The sequence below is a fragment of the Ictidomys tridecemlineatus genome, chromosome 10 (assembly GCF_052094955.1).
Source record: "Ictidomys tridecemlineatus isolate mIctTri1 chromosome 10, mIctTri1.hap1, whole genome shotgun sequence".
Taxonomy (NCBI): domain Eukaryota; kingdom Metazoa; phylum Chordata; class Mammalia; order Rodentia; family Sciuridae; genus Ictidomys; species Ictidomys tridecemlineatus.
This window is the reverse complement of record NC_135486.1, coordinates 11,963,498-11,984,453: the sequence shown is the minus strand read 5'-3', so window position 1 is coordinate 11,984,453 and position 20,956 is coordinate 11,963,498. Positions and strand designations below refer to the sequence as shown.

Here is a 20,956-nt window from a genome sequence, read left to right as displayed (position 1 = left end):
CAAGCATTTTTAAAACCACTGGGATTACAGGCATGTGCCACCACACTCAATTAGTGTTGTGGGTTTTTTTTTTTTTTTGGGGGGGGGGGGCGTTGTTAAACCAACAGAACTTTTTAAAAGATTAAAGTGGACTAAGTCCTGTCCTTACCTAAACCCTTCAAACACTGGATTTGGGTTTTTTTTTTTTTTTTTTTTTTTTTGCAGTGCTGGGGTTGAATTCAGGGCCTCAGGCATGCTAGACAAGTGCTCTGCCATTGAGCTACATCCCAGCTCTCTGCCATTTCTGAACTAGCTGTGCTCCCCCCTCAGAGGCCTTTCTTGCAGGGGGGGGGGGGACATTCCTGAAGAAGCCCCAGAGGCTGCCCTCAAGGCTTTCCCCTTCGCTTCATTCAAGTTCTCTGTCTCCTCCTCTGACTTCCTTCTTTACCCTTTCTGAAATGAACACCCTGAGCCAAGTGGGCTAGGAATCCCAGTCATTCTGGAGCAGAAGGATTCCAAGTTCAAGGTCAGCCTCAGCAACTTAGAGAGGCCCTAAGCAACTTAGAAAGACCACGTCTCAAAATGAAAACATAAAAATAAAAGGGGGGAGATATAGATGTGTGCTAATCCCAGTACCACAAAATAAATAAATAAATAAATAAATAAATAAAGCCCTGGAATTCTGCTCCTCTTCTACCCCTCACACTGCTTAATTTTCCTTCAGGGCACTTGTGTACAAATTACATTATACTATTTATTTCCTATCTACCCCAAAGGACTGTAATCCCCTTAAAAAGAATTTTCTCTTGTTCACCATTTTTTAAACATATATCTAAAAATGTATCTGGAACACATTCTGCACTTCATACAGTTTGATGAACTAATTCACAAATAGTTACCAAATATTTTCACATACAGTAAGAACATGAAACCAGATTGCTCACCACAAGTTCCTGGAGCCATCATTCAAACGTTGGTGTAAGCTAGAGCTTGACACACTGTACTTCTTTGTAACTTTATATGCTAACACTAAAAACTACAACCCTATAACAACTGGCTAGGTGTGGTAGGCCATGGCTGTATCCCAGCTACCTGGAAGCCTGAGGCAGGCGAGTCACCTAAGCTCAGGAGTTCAAAAGACAGCCAGGGAAACACCACAAGACCCCAGCTCAAAAATAAACACACAGGGGCTGGGAATCTAGCTCAGTTGGTTGAGTGCTTGCTTCATATGCACAAGGTCCTGGATTCAATCCCCAGCACCACAAAAATAAATAAATAAATAAATAAACACACAAGGGCTGGGTTGTGGCTCAGTGGTAGCATGTGAGAGGCACTGGCTGGGTTGGATCCTCAGCACCATATAAAAATAAAATTAAGGTATTGTGTCCAACTACAACTAAGAAAAAAATTTAAATAAACACACAAACAGAACAATTAATGAGGTTATTGCTGAGTCTGGGATTTAAATTATATGTATATAATTTTAAATGATCTGTTCTAAAGCTTAAGACTTCCATCAACATCGGCCATTCAGGACCCATCCCTACAGTTTGTCTATTGGCAAATGTCATGTCCCTTACTCCACTGGAAGATCTCTCAAACTTGAGATTTTTTTTTCCTACTGAAACAATTCAAACAATTAGAATAAATGAGAACTGTTAATAATAAGTTCTTTTTAGAGAACACTTACTGTCTGCTAAACTGTATGAAAAAATCCTTTGTATAGATTATCTCCTCTATTCCTAATAATAATCTTTCAAGGTGGGTAATCCTGTCCTCATTTTCAAATAGAAAAAAGTAGTGACTGCCAGAAGTACAACTACAGAAGACAACAAAGAAAGAAAGAACACTTTAAAAATAGGAACCAGCACTTAAAGAGAGAGAACAGGCCTTTTAATGTAGGACCAAAATTTAGTTTCCGGGCTGGGGTTGTAGCTCAGTGGCAGAGCGCGTGCCTCGTACATGTGAGGCACTGGGTTCGATCCTCAGCACCACACAAAAATAAATAAGCAAAATAAAGATTGTGTGCATGTATAACTAAAAAATATTTTCAAAAAGTTTCCCAACACATCAGTGTAATAAGGCAGACCTGAGCTGAAGCCTTACTGACGTTGGACATCAGAAAAAGGCTATGGTAGTTATAACAGAATGCAAGGGGAAAGTTTTCATTTGCATTGAAATTATTATTTTTTTAAAGAGAGAGAGAGAGACAGAAATTTTTTAATATTTATTTTTTAGTTCTCGGCGGACACAACATCTTTGTTTGTATGTGGTGCTGAGGATCGAACCCGGGCCGCACGCATGCCAGGCGAGCGCGCTACCGCTTGAGCCACATCCCCTGCCCTGAATTTTTTTTTTTTTTAAGTTCTAACATTTAAAAGGTATGTATCAATCAACTGAAAAATTCACACATATTAAGCACCATAATCTTCGGTGATATTAGATAAATATGTTATAATACTTCAGAGGCCTACACCTCTCTATTCTTGCACACAAACACAAAATGTGCTGAAAGAAATCATAATTAACAATTTAAGAAAGTCAAAACAAGACCTCAGGGAGTAGGTAGCTTCCGAGTGGAGTTCAAAGAAGGAATAGAAGTTTTTGAGGCATTAAAACAGGATGAAAGTTAGTGAGCACTCTACGAAAAACATACCATAAAGCGCAGGCCCTGGTGCTCCTTAACTCAAACACTTCCTTGAGAGCTAACATAAGCCAGGTGTGGCATACAAAGATGTTTACAACAACCTGTGCTCTCAAAGATTGAGGAACTAATGGGAGGAAGACATAAAACATAATTATCACACTTGCTGGTATTACTGGACACTGACAGAGGTGTAGAGTGTGAAGGGAACACCAGTCTATTCCCAAGGAGCCTAGGGGCGATAAGGAAAGGTTTCCTGAAGGAGGGAAAGTTTAGGTTACATCTCCAAGGAAGAGAAGCCATAAGGCTGAAGCACAGGGTATGAAAGGGCAAGGGCCCCTAAGAACTATTTTAAGAAGTTTGGAACTTAGGGGAAAAAAAAGAGCTAAGCCAGGGGTGTAGCTATGTGATCTGCCTCAGAAAGAAAAACTGAAGAGAGGGAAGGAGGGAGACCTAATGCCTAGTGGAGGTTTTTAAACAGAGACTGACTGCATATTTATCTTGAAGAAAATTAAACTCAGGACCTAAGGAAAGGATATACAAGAGAAAAGAGAGGTTGATGGGGACCACAATAAGGTCACACACCAAAGACAATAAAGACCGGAGTTAGGCTCAATGGCATCTCAATGGCATGTATTTATTAAAATAATAAAAGAGTAGAGAGATAAGGGAGATGAGATAAAGCTACAATCATTATCCTGAGGAGTCCCTGAGATATCCAGGCAGCTGTTCACATAGATAACTCACCGACTAAAGCTACAGCCCTGCCAGTATGCTAAGTAATTACACCTGGGGAAGAGAGAAGTAGGTAAAGTCAAAATCTGTGCCTGCAGGCCAGCCAAGCGATTATGACCAGCCCAATATACAAGCCTGGGCTGAAGACAGAGATCTAGGATTCATTCATAATGAATGAATTATAGTACTTAAAATTATAGTACAGGCACAGATAAGGACAAGCCACATGAACTCAGGAAGCCTCCCAGGGAGGTGACCTAAGAAATAATACAGCTAACATTTACATAGCACTTCTTAACAACCTATAGAGCAGATACTAGTATCATTCTTATAAGTGATTAAATAATTCCAGTTATTATGGGGCATTTAAAGAACTAACAGTAAGCAGGTTACAAAATCAACATACAAAAACATCAACAGATTTCGTACATACCAACAACAAATCTGCTAAGAAATCAGAAAAACAACCCCATCCACAATAAACTAAAAAAAAAAAAAAAACAACTACCTAGGAATACCTCTAACCAAAGAGATGAAAGCCTCTACGATGAAAACTACAGAACACTGAAGAAAAAAATTGAAGACTCCAAAATACGGAAAGACCTCCCATGTTCATGGATGGGCAGAATTAATATTATTGAAATGGTCATATTACCAAAAGCAATATACACATTCAATGCAGTCCCCATCATAATACCAATGACATTTTTCACAGAACTAGAAAAAAAGTCCTAAAATTCATTTGAAATAAAGACCCAGAATAGTCAAAGCAATTCTTAGTCAAAAAAGGCAATGCTGGAGGCATCACAATACCCGACTTAAAATTATAGTACAGAGCTATAGTCACAAAAACTATGTGGTACTGGCATAAAAACAGACAGTTTCTAGAGGCCTCATGTTTTCCCTTAAATCTCCCTTTGTTTCAGCCTACTTGAACCTGCCCTTGGCCTACTGTGACACTCACTTCTGGTTCTGGACAAAGACAGAAACAAATCCACATAGATACAACGATCTGATCCTACCAAAAACACACTCTGGAGAAAAGACAGCCTCTTTAATAAATACTGCTGTGAAAACTGGTTTACCATATGTAAAAGAATGAAAAGAGACCTTTCTCTCTCAACCTGCACAAAAATCAACTACAGGAGCTGGGGATGTAGCTCAGTGGTAGAGCCCTTGCCTAGCACCTGTGAGGCACTGGATTTGATCCTCAGCATCATATAAAAATACATAAATAAAATAAAGGGATTGTGTTCATCTAAAACTAAAAATATTTTAAAAAAAAAATCAACGCGAAATAGGTCAAAGACCTAGGAATTTAGACCATAAAGTATGCAACTCCTAAAAAGAAAAAACAAAAACAAAAAAAAATAAGGTCAATGCTCCAGCATATAGGCACAGACAGTAACTTTCTAAAGCTCAGAAAATAATGCCAGGAGTTAATGGGATGGTATCAAATTAAAAAGCTTCTGCATAACAAAGGAAATAATTAAGAATGTGAAGAGAGATCCTACAGAAGGAGAGAAAATCTTTGCTAGCTACTCTTCTGATAGAGAATTATTATCTAGAACATATAAAGAACTCAAAAAACTAAACACTCCCCCCCAAAAAAACAAAAAACAATTAATGGGCAAATGAATTAGATATTTCTCAAAAGGAAAAATACAAATGGCAAAAAAACACATAAGAAAATGTTCAACATCATTAGTAGTCAGGGAAAAGCAAAACTACACTGAGATTTCATCTCCACCAATCAGAATGGCAGTCATCAAGAATACGAACAATAATAAATGCTGGAGAGGATGTGGAGAAAAAGAAACACTTTTACACTCTTGGTGGGATTATAAATGAATATAACCACTATGGAAATCTGCATGGAGGTTCCTTAAAAGACTAGGAATGGAACCACCATATGACCCAGCTAGACCACTCTTTGGTATTTATCCTAAAGAATTAAAGTTAATGTACCACAGAAATACATGCATACCCATGATTATGGTAATACAATTCACAACAGCCCAACTGTGAAATCAGCCTAGGTGCCCATCAACAGACAAAATGTGGTATATGAACACAATGGAGTTTTATTCACTCAATTAAAAATGAAATTATATCATTTGCAGGAAAATGGATGGAACTTGAAAGTATTACATTAAATAAGGCAAACTCAGAAGGTCAATGGTCATGTGTTTTCTCCCATATGTGAGAGAAAAAGGAAAAGAAAGGGGAGGGAAATTTAACAACAAATCCCATCAATATGTACAACTATAATGCAACAATAAAAAATGTGGAGGAAAAAAAAGAAAGTGGGGGTGGGGGATCTCATGAAAATCAAAGGGAGATCAGTAAAATAAGAGGAAAGGAACCAGAGGGTAAGAGGGAGGGTGGGCAGGCGAAGGAATTGCTAGGGAGGGATACTGGCCAAATTACATTGTTACATTGTGAGCACTAGTGAATATGTAACAAGTCCCATCATAATGTACAACTATAAGGAACCAAAAAAAAGTGGAGAGAAAAAGAATTAACAATAAAAAGAAAAGGCCTAAAGTAGAGTAGAACCAGGAGCAAGCAATGTTGGAAATCAAGTTAGAAGATTCAAGAAGTAGTAATCTAAGGTCAATGGAAATTAAAGTGTAACAAAAAAAAAAAAAAGGAGAGTGGGCCAGGGTACAGATATTTCACAATTTGAGGACATTAATAGCTGTGATTTACTTAACTACATGCATAGTTAGTTTCAGGAACAATGACAAATAGACTGGGGTGGGTTGCAAAATGAGTTAAGGAAATGAAAACAGTGATCATAAGACAAATCAGTCTAGCTGGGTACAGTGGCGCATGTTGGTAATCCCAACAACTTGGGAGGCTGAGACAGGAGGATCCCAAATTCAAAGCCAGTCTCAGCAACTTAGTGAAATCTTGTCTCAAAATATAAAGAACTGGAGATGTCGCTCAGTGGTTAAGCACCTGTGGATTCAATCCCCAGTATCAAAAAAAAAAAGAAAGTCTCTTAAGAGGTCGAGCAGTGAAGGAATCAAGTGTACTTAGCCAGTAGCCTTTGCAGAGCTGGCATCACAGGCTGGCACCACCCCATTTAACATGTCCACTCTGTTTTCAGATAAGCAGGAGATTTGTTCAAAAAGTCACAGCCAGTGAGTAGAAGTGCAAATATGTTCCTCCTTGGTGACATAAAGTTGTCTAGGTAGCTATTTTTAAATACAACACATTGATTCAACAAGAATTTCAGAAACTAATCTGTGTGCTGCAGTTATGTAATGTTCTGTGTGATAAGTAACTTGTCGTCAGAAAGCAAATAATATCAGTTTGAGAAATAAATGAATCATGTTGAAAAAAGTGTCAACATTAGGCTGCCTGTAGCATTCTCGTTAATAAAGCATTCAGAAGAACCTAACATTACAAATAAATACTGAATACCTATTCTGGTAAAAAACTCTGCGACATCACCCTGAAGTAGGGGGAAAGAAAAACAACTGTGAATAAAATTTTAAATCCAAAACATAAAATATTTGACCTTCTTCCTTCCAAACAAGTTTGCCTTAATGCAACCCCACAACTTTTACATATGGCAGAACCAGATTATTTAATCAATTAGCAAAACTGAAGGACCTGGGCAAATTTGATTTACATCTCTATAGTTAGTACAATCACTTATCCACTGTGGTAAATTCCAAAACAGGGGCTCCTCTTTGACAAACCAAGCTTGACTGGCCTTTGTTAAATTCTTTTTCCTTTTCTTTCCCATAGGAAACAGCCACTCTTCCCTAGTTAATGTTTCTCATACAAAAGTTCCTGCTGGCCAGGGTGGTGCACACCTGTTACAAATCACAGCAGCTGGGGAGGCTGGGGCAAGAGGATCAGAAATTCAAAGCCACTCTCAGCAATTTAGATGAGCAACTTGGCAAGATGCTGTCTCAAAATAAAAAACTAGGGGCTGGGGATGTGGCTCAGTGGTTAAGTGCCCCTGGGTTCAAACCTTGATACACACACACCAAAAAAAGTTCCTTCCTTTTTCCTCTAACTCACTCAAGTGCTTTATTGTGCCAGGTGCTGGTCTAGACCCTAAGAAGACATAAAGAAGATGAACTAGCCCAGCCTTCATGAAATTTATTAGTAGAGAACAATTAAAGCATCTAATTAACTAACATACTCATTACAATTAATGATTAATTATTGGTAAGGAGACTAAGGACTGCTAAGGAGACAAGGAGATAGCTTGATTTCCAAAGGAAACAATATTTGGGCTGAAGTTTTAAAGAACGTTTAGGAACTGGGGAAAGGGAGAGGTGAAGGAGACATTAAAGGCCAAGCAGATAAGCAAAGAGGAGGCTTTCCAGGAACAAAAATTAAAGCCAGTGTGGCTTGAGTCTGAAGAGCCAGGGGAAAAAGAGGCTCCAATGAGCTGGCGACAGGAAGAGTGAGCTCACTCAGACCTAAGAGAATGTGAAACCCTTGAGGGGTTCCAAACATGTGATACACCGAGACACGTGCTTTTCTTCACAATTACTCCTCTTACTCTTCCATGCATCAGACCTCTTTCCAAAACCCAGTCCCAGGCCGCCAGCAGCACAAACTTCCTTAACTGGTCATTAATGATGCTGCTCAAGGCAAGCAAGGAGGGGGAAAAAAATCTTCAAGTTGAATTCTGTATTTAAGAGAAGAAAAAGATAAGTACTCTTCGGGGGTGGATGGGGGAATAGATTAAACAAGGGGCAGCCACTTAACTATTCAAGTGATAGCTGGACTTAACCTATGCATAAAAGCAGAGAACACAGTTTATAGATGTTTCTTGCAAATAACTTCTAAAAATATGTGTGTATTTAAATTACATGGGTATTAACATTTAAAGTCAAAGACTGAAAACTTAACTACAGCCTAATATTTAAAAAACAAAACACGAACCCACAACCTAACAGATTTTGACATTTTATTGCGCCATCCTTCCCTTCTCACAGTTTTTCCCCCCTAAATCAACAAAAAGATGACTTCCCGAATGCAGTTTGTGGTTTCGCTTTTTAAAGAATAAAATGCCTTCTAATTTATAACTTTCTGTACTACTGGCTTGAGAGATGCCACAGGGCTGGGGGACACCAAACGAGCATCCGAGGTTTAAACGACTGCCAGTAACGTGATGGATGCCTGACCGTAACTTTCCCGTCCTCCCCTCCCAAACTCCCGGAGACTGGCGGAGCCTCCCGGTCTCCGGGCTGCGGGGACTGGACAGCCCTGGACAAGGCCAGGCCCGCAGAGCCGGAGTTGCAGCCGCCACCTCTTTCCCCTTCTCCTCGGGCTGAGGGGGGGGGGGACCCAGACGGGAAATGAGAAGGAAGGTGGGAGCATGGGCATTACCTGGGGCCCAGCCGGGCTGCGGGGACTTCGGCAAAGAGGGCCGGGCGGGGAAGCCGTCACTGCACAGCGGCGGGAAGGTCGGCTACAAAAGATGTCCCGGGGCCAGGGCCCGCAACGCCGCGAGCCCAGCCGCAAACGAAGATAAAGCGCCCGACTCGCCCGCCCCTCCGCCCCCAACCTCCAGCCGGCTCGCCTGCGTCACGCGCACGGTCCTCGAGCTCGGGACTCCATTGGTGGTCCCGGCCATCGCAGGCCCCTCCCACTGCCCCGCCCCTTCCCGGGCGCGCGGGTACCCGGCGCTGGAGCCTTCAGCTGGTGCTGGCGCTGGCGCCCTGCGAGCGGAGCCTCGCACTAGCCGCTCGTGACACCGGCGACAACAGCTTGCTTTCCACTTCCACCCAGCGGTCAAATGTGGCACAGAAACGTGACCAACACAACTTCCTGCAAGTTCGAAAAGGCACCCTGCGTGGTAGCATGGGACAGGGGAGTCTAGTGCTGCTTCTGTAGACTCGCGTAAGCCACTCCTGGAACGGTGGATCATTGACATTGAAACTGATCGTCAAGGAACAAAATAGAAACTCTAGCCAGAAACCCTTGTCATGAGTAGCCTTTTGCTCTGTAAATCATGCTTGACAATGCCCTTCAGCAACATGCGAACTAGATAAAGAGAAAGAAGTCACATAAACAGATAATCAAGTAACTTAAAAGGAATCTTGGGACTTCGTAATCAAAGAGAAAATGATGCAGAGAGATTTAGGACGTAGATGAGATCCAACAGTTTATTGCTTAGATTTTATGAAGTTAAGGATGTGGGAGAATTTAGAGTAAAGATTGCTAAAAGTGAATGCTAAGAGGAATAGAGACTGAAGAATCACACTCAAAGCCAGCAAACCAGTATCATCCAATTTGGCCTGGCTAATCATTCCCTTAACTTATCCCATTGGAATAATCACTGTTGAGATGGCCACTCCTCCAGGTCAGAAGCCCTAAACCAATGGATCAGGTTTATTGGAACTCACTAATCTCAGTAGACTTCCCCTCAGTAGAAGAGATGGAATCCAGGAGCTTTACCACTGAGCTACATATGCAGTTTTTTGTTGTTGTTGTTGTTTTGTTTTGTTTTGAGACAGGGTCTTCTAAAATGCTGAGACCAACCTCAACTTGGGATCCTCCTGTTTAGCCTCCTGAATAGCTGGGATTACAGGCTTGTTGCTAACAAGCCTGGCTCTGTAGACCTTTGAACAAAGTAGATAGATAAAAGTTCCCCTGGACACCCATAGTAGGCAGCACTGTAGCGTTGAGTTGAAAAGGCACGGGCTGTCATTGGCAGACCAGCACAGTTTTGTTTGTTTGTTTCTTCTATAACAATTGGGATTGCTGCTTCTGTCAACTATATGCAAACAGAGTCTGGTAGATCCTCTCTGTTTTTGTGTTTCACCTCTCCCCTCTCACCAGTTTAAGAGCAACAGGAACACAGGAATTAATTTCTGTTGGGATTCCAATATCCACCTTATATATACCCCAAGAAGACACTTGTCTATTCATTGTTTGATTTATTCATTTTAAAAAAATATTTTGGTTGTGTTTTCCTGGTGCCAGGGATACAGCAGTGAATAAAACAGAAGCAGGCTTTGCACTTGGAAGCTTATGTTTCTAAAAGGGAAGATAAATAATAAAACAAACAAACAAGACAATTGCAGGTACTGATAAATGTTAAGAAGAAAACACATCAGAGTAGTTAGAGAAAGACATGAAATAATGCACAATCAAATAATTTAAAAGGAAACTTGAGGCTTTGTAATCAAAGAGAAAATAATTCAGAGAACCAAGCATGGTGGCACACACCTGTAATCCCAGTGATCCCAGAGGCTGAGAGGCAGGAGGATCACAAGTTCAAGTCCAGCCTCAGCAACTTAGTAAGGCCATAAGCAACTTAGCAAGACTCTGTCTCAAAAATAAAAAATAAAAAAACTATGTATGTAGCTCAGTGGTTAAGCACCCCTGGGTTCAATTTGGTACCAAATAAATAAATAAATAATGCAGACAGATTTAAGACATAAATTAGATTTAATTGTTAATTGCATAGCTTTTGTGAAGACAAAAGTGTAGGTAACCTTCTGAGGTGGCCTGAACTAAGACCTAAATGAGGAGGAGTCAGGCATGCCAACCACAGAGAGGAAGAGCATTCCAGACAGGGCAATGAGAGTGAGGGCTCTGATACTGAAGAACTGTGGCTGGCTTGAGGAACAGGAGGCCAGGAGCACTGAGCATGCTGAGTCACAAGTATGAGACTGAGCCTGTAGTGTTAAACAGGAGCTTAATCATATTGTTTGGATTATTTGGTTAAGTGCAAAGGGAAGACAAACTTCTTTTTTAAGTTAATCTATTTTATAGAGAAATTTGGAGGGGAGCAGAAATGGAACAAGGAGAAGCCAGAGAAGAAAAGGAAATTATTGGACAAATCTATGGGATAGACTAGGGGAGTTGCTATGGAACTACAAGTTAAAAGATTTCAGGATACTTCCCTGAAGCACAGATGTGAAGAAACGTAGTAAACAAGGTAACTCCAGGTTGTTTCCTTAAGCAACTAGGGGGATGGCAATATCATTTAGTGCAAAGGCAAATACCATATTATATGATTGGAGGGAATCCAAAAGCTTCCATCTAGAATCCAAGCATGTCCCCCCCACTGGCCTGAAAAATCTCATGTCACTCAATCCTTGAGATCAAGTCCTGGGTAATTACTAATGTCAACTTCTTCGTACTCCAAAAAACATGTGTAGGGAACTCGTTCGTAATTAGTTCCAGGCAAAGAAAAATTAGTAAGTCTGTTGGGGAGATAAATAAGTGAGCCATTTCAAAACAATGTGATAAGTATAACAATAAAAAGAGATTTTTAAAAAACAGTGCCTACCTAACAGTGTAAATATTAAATGAGTTAATGCTTTCAAAGATTCACATACAGACCCTGGCTGATAGAAGTGCTCAATCAAAGGGCTGGGATTATAAACTTTTTTTTTTTTTTAAAGAGAGAGAGAGAGAGAGAGAGAATTTTTTTTTTTTAGAGAGAGAGAGAGAGAGAGAGAATTTTTAATATTTATTTTTTAGTTCTCGGCGGACACAACATCTTTGTTGGTATGTGGTGCTGAGGATCGAACCCGGCCGCACGCATGCCAGGCGAGCGCGCTACCTCTTGAGCCACATCCCCAGCCCAAAGGGCTGGGATTATAACTCATAGGTGGCGTGCTTGCCTAGAACGCATAAGGCACTGGGTTCACTTCTCAGCACCCATAAAAATAAGTAAAATAAAGGTATTGTGTCCATCTACAACTAAAAAAAAATTAAAGAAGATCTCAATTAATACTACCAATTATTATTATTGACAGTATTATCTTCTGGTGAGAAAAGGCAGAATGGAGGAAGAGTAACTGAGCCCAGCTTTCTGAACCAGTGTGAATTTAGTTGTCAGAGAGGAGGAATTGCCCAAGCAAAGGAGCAGGGTCAAAGGCCAGAAAACAAGAAAGAGCCAGAACCATCTAGGAGACAAGCAGGTGATTAATTATTTTTAAAGGGTAGGATACTTCCTGAGAAATGGCAAGAGGAAAAGCTAGTGTCCAGACTTGAATTTGGAGACCAATGTCTATGAGACATTCTGATTCAGACTCTCAGACAGCAGGGAGCCAGTGAGGGATATTAAGTAGGAGGGAGTCATAATTTTGGAGACCTTACTAGAAGGAGATACAACTGGAGGTGGATAGATTAAGTGGAAAAGTGATGTGGTAATAGAGGTGAGAGATGATAAAGGCTTAAACTAAAATTGTAGCAAGTGGGATAGAAAGAAGGCATATCTGAGAGATATTAAAAGAATAATTAACTCAATTATTAGCATTTGGATGTGGAGGTGAAGGATATATTCAGGATTTAGCAAGCTAGGTGGCTGGAGTTAAGGCTAAGATAAGAAAATACACCCTGGAGAAAGAACAAGAAGAAGCTTTACTTGAGTTAATATTTAAGCTACATTAGTCCATACTGAGAAGAACTGACCAAGAAGCAATCAAGTTTTGTTTTGTTTTTACAATAGAACAGCTTTCACATTTTTTGTTATGTCAACAGTGCATAGTTACTGCAGAATATTTTTTAAAATTAAGAAAAGTACAAAGATAAAGGCCACCTAGTATTCTACCCAGAGATGCAACTGAATTTTGATGGGGAGAAGGAAAAGAACAATGGCTTGAACTTTACTGTCAGAAGGCACTGGCTTCTACAGGGAAGATAAAAAGGGAAACTGCAGGGGAACCAAGCCAGATTTCAAAACACAAACGATCTCAGTTCTTCAAAGGGCTACATCCCCCTTAAGGATACCATACATGCAATAAACCTCTATCCCATCCTAAGCATGTGTAACTTCACCACTGGCACTCAAACATACAGAAAACAGATTGAGTAAAAATGAGGCAATGGAATGAATCAGAACACAGAACTTGCCTGGTATGTTCCTTAAAATTTTTTGGAGTTGGAATCCTCTCTCATTTAAGTATTCCTGAAGCACCCAACACAGCACCTATGTGTCATGTGTTATATGTATTGAATTAATTAAGGAAACAAACTGAAGGTATAAGACTGCAAGGTGTGGGTCGGACACAATTTCATTCCTTCTCTTGGTGACTTACTCAGCTTGAAAGCTGTTTTTCACTTGTCTTCTACAAAGACAAGGCTTCATATATAAGGGCAAGAACCATATATCCCAGTTAGGCAGGATGCCATCTTGACTCTAAGGATCGTCTAAACCTCTAAATAGTAAAGTACATTCCAGGCACCCCCATAGATGTCATATAGTTCAAGATCTACGCACATGAGGAAACAACATCAAGAGTTCCTGAATCATCACTGGTGACGAGTACTCTCCGTAAAAATACAAGAGCTGCCACACCGCTGTGCTCATGACCCAGTTCATCTTTTTTGACCCTATTACTAGAGATTATTCCATGATTCTCCAAAAGACAGTGGCTAGTTTCTTTTAATCACCCAACTTGGATTTTTTAATTCCATAAGGAAAATAGATTTATTCCTTATTAGATAAATAACACAAGCTTATTGGAAAAACTCCTTCCTCCATACATGTAGAGCCTTCCTCATTTAACACTCCCACCAGATTGGTACATTTGTCCCAGTTGATGAACCTACATCGACACATGATTATTACTCAACATCCACAATTTATCTTGAGGCTCACTTTTTTTTTTTTTTTTTTTTTAAGAGTGAAAGGAGTAGGATTTATTCAAGAATAGAAACAGAACTCTCACAGGGAGAGGGGACCCAAGAGGTTGCCCCAGGGCTCATTCTTTATGTTGATATCTTTGTTTGGTGACTCTTCTTGAAATAATTACTTTATTACCTGTAAGAAATTAGAACTTTATTTTATTTGTGTCAAGTATGCCTTTCTTTGAAAGTTCAGAAGGTACCCCTTAGTCAATTTTAGTAATTTAATCAATATTTAGTAAACTTCATCATTTTATATACTTTAATTACTTCCTTCTAAATTTCCATTCTTTCAGTATTGAAAATTCCCAGTCTTTCCCAGTCTTTTGAAACTACCATGCTACAGCTTCTCTAGTGTCCTCCTTGAGTTTGCTTTTTCTTTCTGTCTTTCTTTTTCCCAGCACCATAGATTGAACCCAGAGGTGCTTAACCACAGAGTCACATAGCCAGCCCTTTTTAATTTTTGAGACAGGGCCTTGCTAAATTGTTGAGACTGGCAGCCTCAGTCTCCCAGATCTTTCAGATTACAAGCATGCACCACTGTGCCCAGCTTCCATGACTTTCTTGATTGTCTCCATATTTGTAGACAATTATGTTTTCCTTAAGGTTCAGATGGTTGAGTGGTTAGATGCACAATGGTGCAGTAATAAGGTTAGATTTTGGGGTGGTTTTATTTTTCGTGTATGTGTGTAATTTTACAATATTGATTAGCTTTGGGATCCTTTAAGAAAACACTGAGCTAGTCCACAGTCACTCCAAGACCTCTTTATAGTATTATAAATTATATTTCAAAGGCCAGTTATGCTATGGGTATCATTTCCCCAAGGTCTATCTCCTTCAACTTTTATACATTGAGGTTCATTTTTTAATTGGCTGACCCAACTTTTGAGATTTTTCCTTTTTCCTTTTTTTCTTCTTTTATTCTGATCAGATTGATACATTTTTATAAAGAATTTTATGGGATGGGGGTTACTGAAGATTGAACTGTGTTGGTATGTGGTGCTGAACCCGGGCCGCACGCATGCCAGGTGAGCACGCTACCGCTTGAGCCACATCCCCAGCCCCAGACTTGTTTATTTTAGGACATTGTTTCCATCCCACAAACCACTGTCCTAATTCAGGTTATCCTTACTTCTCACCTGTAATTGCAGGTATGACTGCATCCTAACAAATACCCACACCTCTACTGTTTCTTTTGCAACCAGACTGGTATTCCTAGAATGAAACTATAATTATTACCCTACTCTGATTTAGGTTCTAAAATTTTTTAAAAAGATTTAAAATATTGTGCAAGTATATGTTTTCACTTATATCTTCTATTACCCCCATACTCAAAGCCAGTCAAAATGAGACTACCATGCCATGATTCCTCATGATTTCTGCCTTAAAAAATTCTACTTTCTTGTCTGCAGTTTACTTTTAGCCTCACATCTCTGCCTGTAGAAATCAAATGCACCCTTAAAGACCTATTTTTATCACCACTTCTTTCTCAAAAACCTTATATTCCCACTTAACCCAGCTAAGTGGAACCTACCTGGCAGGAGAACAAACCAAAAAGACTGGCTTCAGCATCTCTGCCTGAATTTAATTATATTTGGTTGTGTAGCAGTTTATATCCCAGGGTATTGTTGAAAACAATAGCACAATTAGTAGAAAGTAATTTAAAGTCTACAACTGGGTATGGTACCACAGAGGTATGCAGCTTAGCAGAGAGGCTGGGGGAGAGACAGGCTGAGAGCTCTGCTAAAGTTGCTGCCAGGACAGTTCTCCTCTAAGGAGTGACCCAAAAAGTTTCACACTGGAGGGGAATAGACTATTAAAATAGTTCACACTAAACAACAATAAAACAAGCCAGGGAGTTGGGTGTGGTGATGCATACCTGTCAGCCCAGCCACTTGGAAGGCTGTGTGAGGCAGGAGGATTGAAAGTTCAAGGCCAGCCTCAGTCTCTTAGTGAGACCCTGTCTCAAAAATAAAAAGAGCTGAAAAATGTAGCTTGGTGGTAGAGCATTCCCCCACTTCTGGGCAAGGGGGCCAAGGAGAAGGGGAAAAGGAATCAGTGTTCAGAGTTGTTACTGGATTAAATATCTATTTTTCAACAAAGAATTATGAGACTTGGAAAGAATAGGAAAGCATGACTCTCATTCAAGAGGAAGAAAAATCAGGCAACACAGTCTCCTGTGAGAGGGCCCAGATGTCAGATTTAACAGATGAATCCTTCAAAGAGCCATTATAAATATGTTTTAAAAAACTAATGGAAACTGTGCTTTTAAAAAGCAAAAGAAGTGTTGGGTGTGGTGGCGCACTCCTGTAATCCCAGCAGCTCGGGAGGCTGAGGCAGAAAGATGGCGAGTTCAAAGCCAGCCTCAGCAACAGCGAGGCAATAAGGAACTCAGTGAGACTCTGTCTCTAGATAAAATACAAACTAGGGCTGGGGATGTGGCTCAGTAGTTGAGTGCCCCTGAGTTTAATCCCCAGATCCCCAGTATAAAAAAAAAAAGAAAAGAAAAGAAAAAGAAACGGGGCTGTGATGCAATTCAATGGTAGAACTAGCACTTGGTTCAAATCCCAGCACTGAAAAAAAGAAAAAATTAGAAGAAGCTGTGATAGCTGTGATGATAGTATCTCCTCAATTAGAGAATATTAATAAAAAGAAAATATTTTAAAGTGCTAAATGGAAAGTCAATATTAAAAAGTACAACTGAAAAATTCACTGCAGGGCCTCAGTGGGAGATTTTAACTGGCAGCAGAAAGAATTAGCTAACTTGTAGATAAAACAATAGAAATTATGCAATATAAAGAATAAAGAGAAAAAAATGAAGAAAAATGAAACCTCAGAGAAATGACAACATTAAGTGCACCAACATACAAATAATGGGAGTATCAAAATGAGAAGAGAGAGAAAAAGGAACAGGAAAAGAATTTTTTTTTCATTGCTGAGGATTGAACCCAGGGTCTTGTACATGCTAGCATGTGCTCTACTGCACCATATCTCCAGTTCAGAAAAAGTATTTATTAAAAAAAAAAAAAAGTTGCTGGAAATTTCCAGATTTGTTGAGAAACATGGACCTAAATATCCAAGAAACTCAACTACAAGGAGGTTAAACTCAAAGAAATTGTAGAATTGGAATCCACACCTACAATATCATAGTAAAAATATTGGAAGCATGTAAGACAAAGAGAAAATCTTGAGAGGAACAATTTATCAGGAACTCCTTCAAGATTATTAGCTAATACCTCATCTGAGACAATAGAGGCAAGAAAGCAGTAAAATGAGGTACCAAGGTGGGGGAAAACTGTCAACCAAGTATTGCAGTCAGAAAAGCTCTTTCAAATATGAAGACAAGGGCTGGGGCTGGGGCTCAGCAGTAGCACACTTGCCTGGCATGTGTGAGGCACTGGGTTGGATTCTCAGCACCACATATAAATTAATAAAATAAAGGTCTATCAACAACTAAAACAAATTTTAAAATATGAAGACAAACTAAAAACATTCTCAGGTAAACAAAAACTGAAAGAATTTAATGCTAGCAGACTTCCTTACAAAAGGGGCAGACTGTGGCAGTGCACACCTGTAATGTCAGGAACTCAGGAGGCTGAGACAAGAGGATCACAAGTTTGAGGACAGTCTGAGAAACTTAGTGAGATCCAATCTCAAAATGAAAAAGGAAATGGGCTGGGAATGGAGCCCAGGGGTAAAGTGCCCCCTGGTTCAATCCCCAGTACAAACAAACAAACAAACAAACAAAAAAGTCATACAAAAAGCAAACAACCATAAAAAAGTAAAAGTAGCTATTTTGTATCAGACAAAATAGACTTTATGGCAAAAAAATATAAAATTGATACAACTGCTTTACAAATAGCCTTGCAGTTAAACCTAGAGTTACCATAAAATTCAGTAATTCTACTCCTAGTTATTACCCAAGAGAGTTGAAAATATGAGGCCATACTTATTCATAATAGCAAAATGTGGAACCAACCCAAATGTCCATCAACTAAAGAATAGGTAAAATATGGTACAACTGTACAATGAAACATTATTCACCCATAGAAAGAAGTGACGACACATTCTAACCTGGATGGACCTTGAAAACATGCTAAATAAAAAAAGGCTATGGGGCTGGGGCTGGGGCTGGGGCTGGGACTCAGTAGTAGAGCACTCGCCTACTACATGTGAGGCACCAGGTTCAGTCCTCAGCACCACATAAAAATAAAATAAAGGTAGTGTCTACCTACAACTAAAAAAATACATTAAAATAAAAGACTATCACAACAGACCACCTGTGGTATGGTTTCACTTATCTGAGACATCCCAAATAGGTAAATCTACAGAGACAGACAGTAGATTGCAATTGCCTAGAGTTGGGACGATTGCAGGGACATCAAGAGTGACTGCTCATAGATACAGGGTTCGTTTTGGGGTGATGAAAATGTTCTAAAGTGATTGTTGTGGTTACACAACCTTGTGACTATACTAAAGAAATTATTTTTGAACTGTATTCTTAAAGTAGGTGCATCATATGCTCTGTGAATTATATCTAAATAAATTTGTTTAAAAAATAGAAAAAGCCTCTTAAATGGTGATAAAGTCCTGAATGGTAGTTACTTTTTTTGGGGGGAGGAGTGATTACTAGGGATTGAACTCAGGGGCACTAGACCACTAAGCCACATCATCCCCAGCCCTATTTTGTATTTTATTTAGACACAGAGTCTCACTGACTTGCTTAGCACCTCGCTTTTGCTGAGGCTTTGAACTACAATCCTCCCACCTCAGCCTCCGGAGCTTCTGGGAATATAGGTGTGCTCCATGGAGCTTGGACGGTGGTTGCCTTTTGCAGGTTTTGAGCTGGAAGTACTGGCATGAGGAAGCCTGTGAGTGTAGCTCAGTGGTAGGGAGCATGCTCAGTCATAGGGAGCATGCTTAGCAGGTACAGAGCCCTGGGTTCAATTCATACTGCCAAAAAATAAAAATAAATATTCAGTGTCCCACTCTAAGTGGTGATTACATGACTATATGCACATGTAAAAGTTCTTCCAACTTAAGATTTGTGTGCTTTACTATATTTAAGACTTTGAACAAAAAGAAAAATATTGTTTTTTTTAAAGAGAGAGTGAGAGGAGGAGAGAGAGAGAGAGAGAGAGAGAGAGAGAGAGAATTTTTAATATTTATTTTTTAGTTCTCGGCGGACACAACATCTTTGTTGGTATGTGGTGCTGAGGATCGAACCCGGGCCGCACGCACGCCAGGCATGGCGCGCAACCGCTTGAGCCACATCCCCAGCCCAAGAAAAATATTTTTAAATGTCAGCTTTACTTAAAAATAATTTTATTTAAAATAATATTAGTTAATTAAAATTTTATTCTTTTGTTAACTTTTAATAGATAAGAATATTTTAAGATAGGTGCAGTGAAACACACCTGCAATCCTAGTGACTCAGAAGACAGAGGCAGGAGGATCACATGTTCAAGGCCAGTCTGGGCAACTTGAGGGAGCTCCTGTGTCAAAATAAAAAATAAAAAGGGCTGGGGTGTGTCTCAATGGTAGAGCACACCTGGATTCCATAGCCACTACCACATACAAACAAAAGATTATTTTTAAAAGATATGAAAATAATATTTTTTTAACTTTTTTGGGGGGGTTACCAGGGATTGAACTCTGGACCACTCAACCTCTGAGCCACATCCCCAGCCCTATTTTGTATTTTATTTAGAGACAGGGTCTCACTGAATTGCTTAGTGCCTCATTTTTGTGGAGGATGGCTTTGAACTTGATATCCTCCTGCTCTAGCCTCCTAAATCAGTGGGATTACAGGTGTGCACCACCATGCCCGGCTTATTTTACATTTTTGATATCAACATTCTTTTTTCTTTTTTGAGATTGACATTCTTAATAAAAAATATAACATATTCAGGTTTGTACACTTTAAGTTTTATTACATTTTTCATACTAATCCTTTAGATGATTGCTTTAGATAGAAGATAAATAAAAGCTTTCATGATAACCTAATTAATGACTGTTGTTGAAATGATGGCAAAATAAATTATATAATAAATACATGTCGATATATGCATTACATGTTTTAATCTTATTCCTTATCCAAACATCACTGAATCTTTAGCCAAAACATGCCATAATATTTGAATTCTCTCATTTTTAACATTTCACTTCTCTTTCCATCATATAAAAAACCATATATTTATATTTGGTTGTTGTAAGATCAGGCAGTGGTGATCAAAAGGAGGCAAATTTAAGAAGACTACTGAATGAAGCTTTATTGAGATTTCGCTTCTGGGCAGAACTCTCAGACCAGCAGAGTGGGAAGAAGGTTTGAGGAGAAGCAAGTGACCAGACTGGAATTTTTTTTTTTTTTTAAAGAGAGAGTGAGAGAGGAGAGAATTTTTTTTAATATTTATTTTTTAGTTCTTGGCGGACACAACATCTTTGTTTGTATGTGGTGCTGAGAATCGAACCCGGGCCGCACACTTGCCAGGCGAGCGCGCTACCGCTTGAGCCACATCCCCAGCCCAAGACTGGAATTTTTATTGGGCTTAGGGCAGGAAAGGAGGGCTTGGAACAGGAAAATAGGTTTTTAGAGTCCCTTGTCCTACTAGAGTTGGTGGGGCAGGGGGAGCAGGATTGGCCAGGAGACCCCTGGTAGAGCACATCTGGATTCCATAGCCACTACCACATACATACACAAAAAAACGATGATTGACAGGCAGTTCTGTCAGTGCCTGATAGGTGTTTCTTTTGAGGGAGAGTTGCTTGGTGCTTTGTTCCTTAGTCACCTCCATTAACCTGACAGTTGTTATGAAGGATTATTTGTTGAGTTATGTAGGTATATTTTTAGAGTGTTATTAACTTGATTTTAATGTTTAAAGATTTAATTGCATGTGGGTCTCAATTTGTCCTCATCTCTTAATCTCACAAATGTTACTGGTGTGCCTACATACAGCATGTGTGCTTCGCCTTATG

General features: G+C 39.6%; 1 protein-coding gene and 1 long non-coding RNA gene across 5 annotated transcripts in view; one reads left to right on the top strand and one right to left on the bottom strand.

Moving 5' to 3' along the window:
- Window positions 1-8,881, bottom strand: part of Soat1 (sterol O-acyltransferase 1) — a 58,399-nt gene extending 49,518 nt beyond the window's left edge. For all 3 annotated transcript variants that reach the window (XR_013426398.1, XM_005319754.5, XM_021722620.3), the window contains exon 1: window positions 8,723-8,881. The gene's annotated coding sequence lies outside the window, so the exon portion shown is untranslated. The remainder of the gene's footprint in view (window positions 1-8,722) is intronic.
- Window positions 1-20,956, top strand: part of LOC110597623 (uncharacterized) — a 94,265-nt gene that overhangs the window by 50,733 nt on the left and 22,576 nt on the right. The window contains exon 4 of one of the 2 annotated variants that reach the window (XR_013426399.1): window positions 4,285-6,879. The exons of the other annotated variant lie outside the window; for it this stretch is intronic. This is a non-coding gene — a long non-coding RNA (uncharacterized LOC110597623). Of the gene's footprint in view, window positions 1-4,284; window positions 6,880-20,956 lie in introns of those variants that run through there. 2 annotated transcript variants of the gene reach the window in all.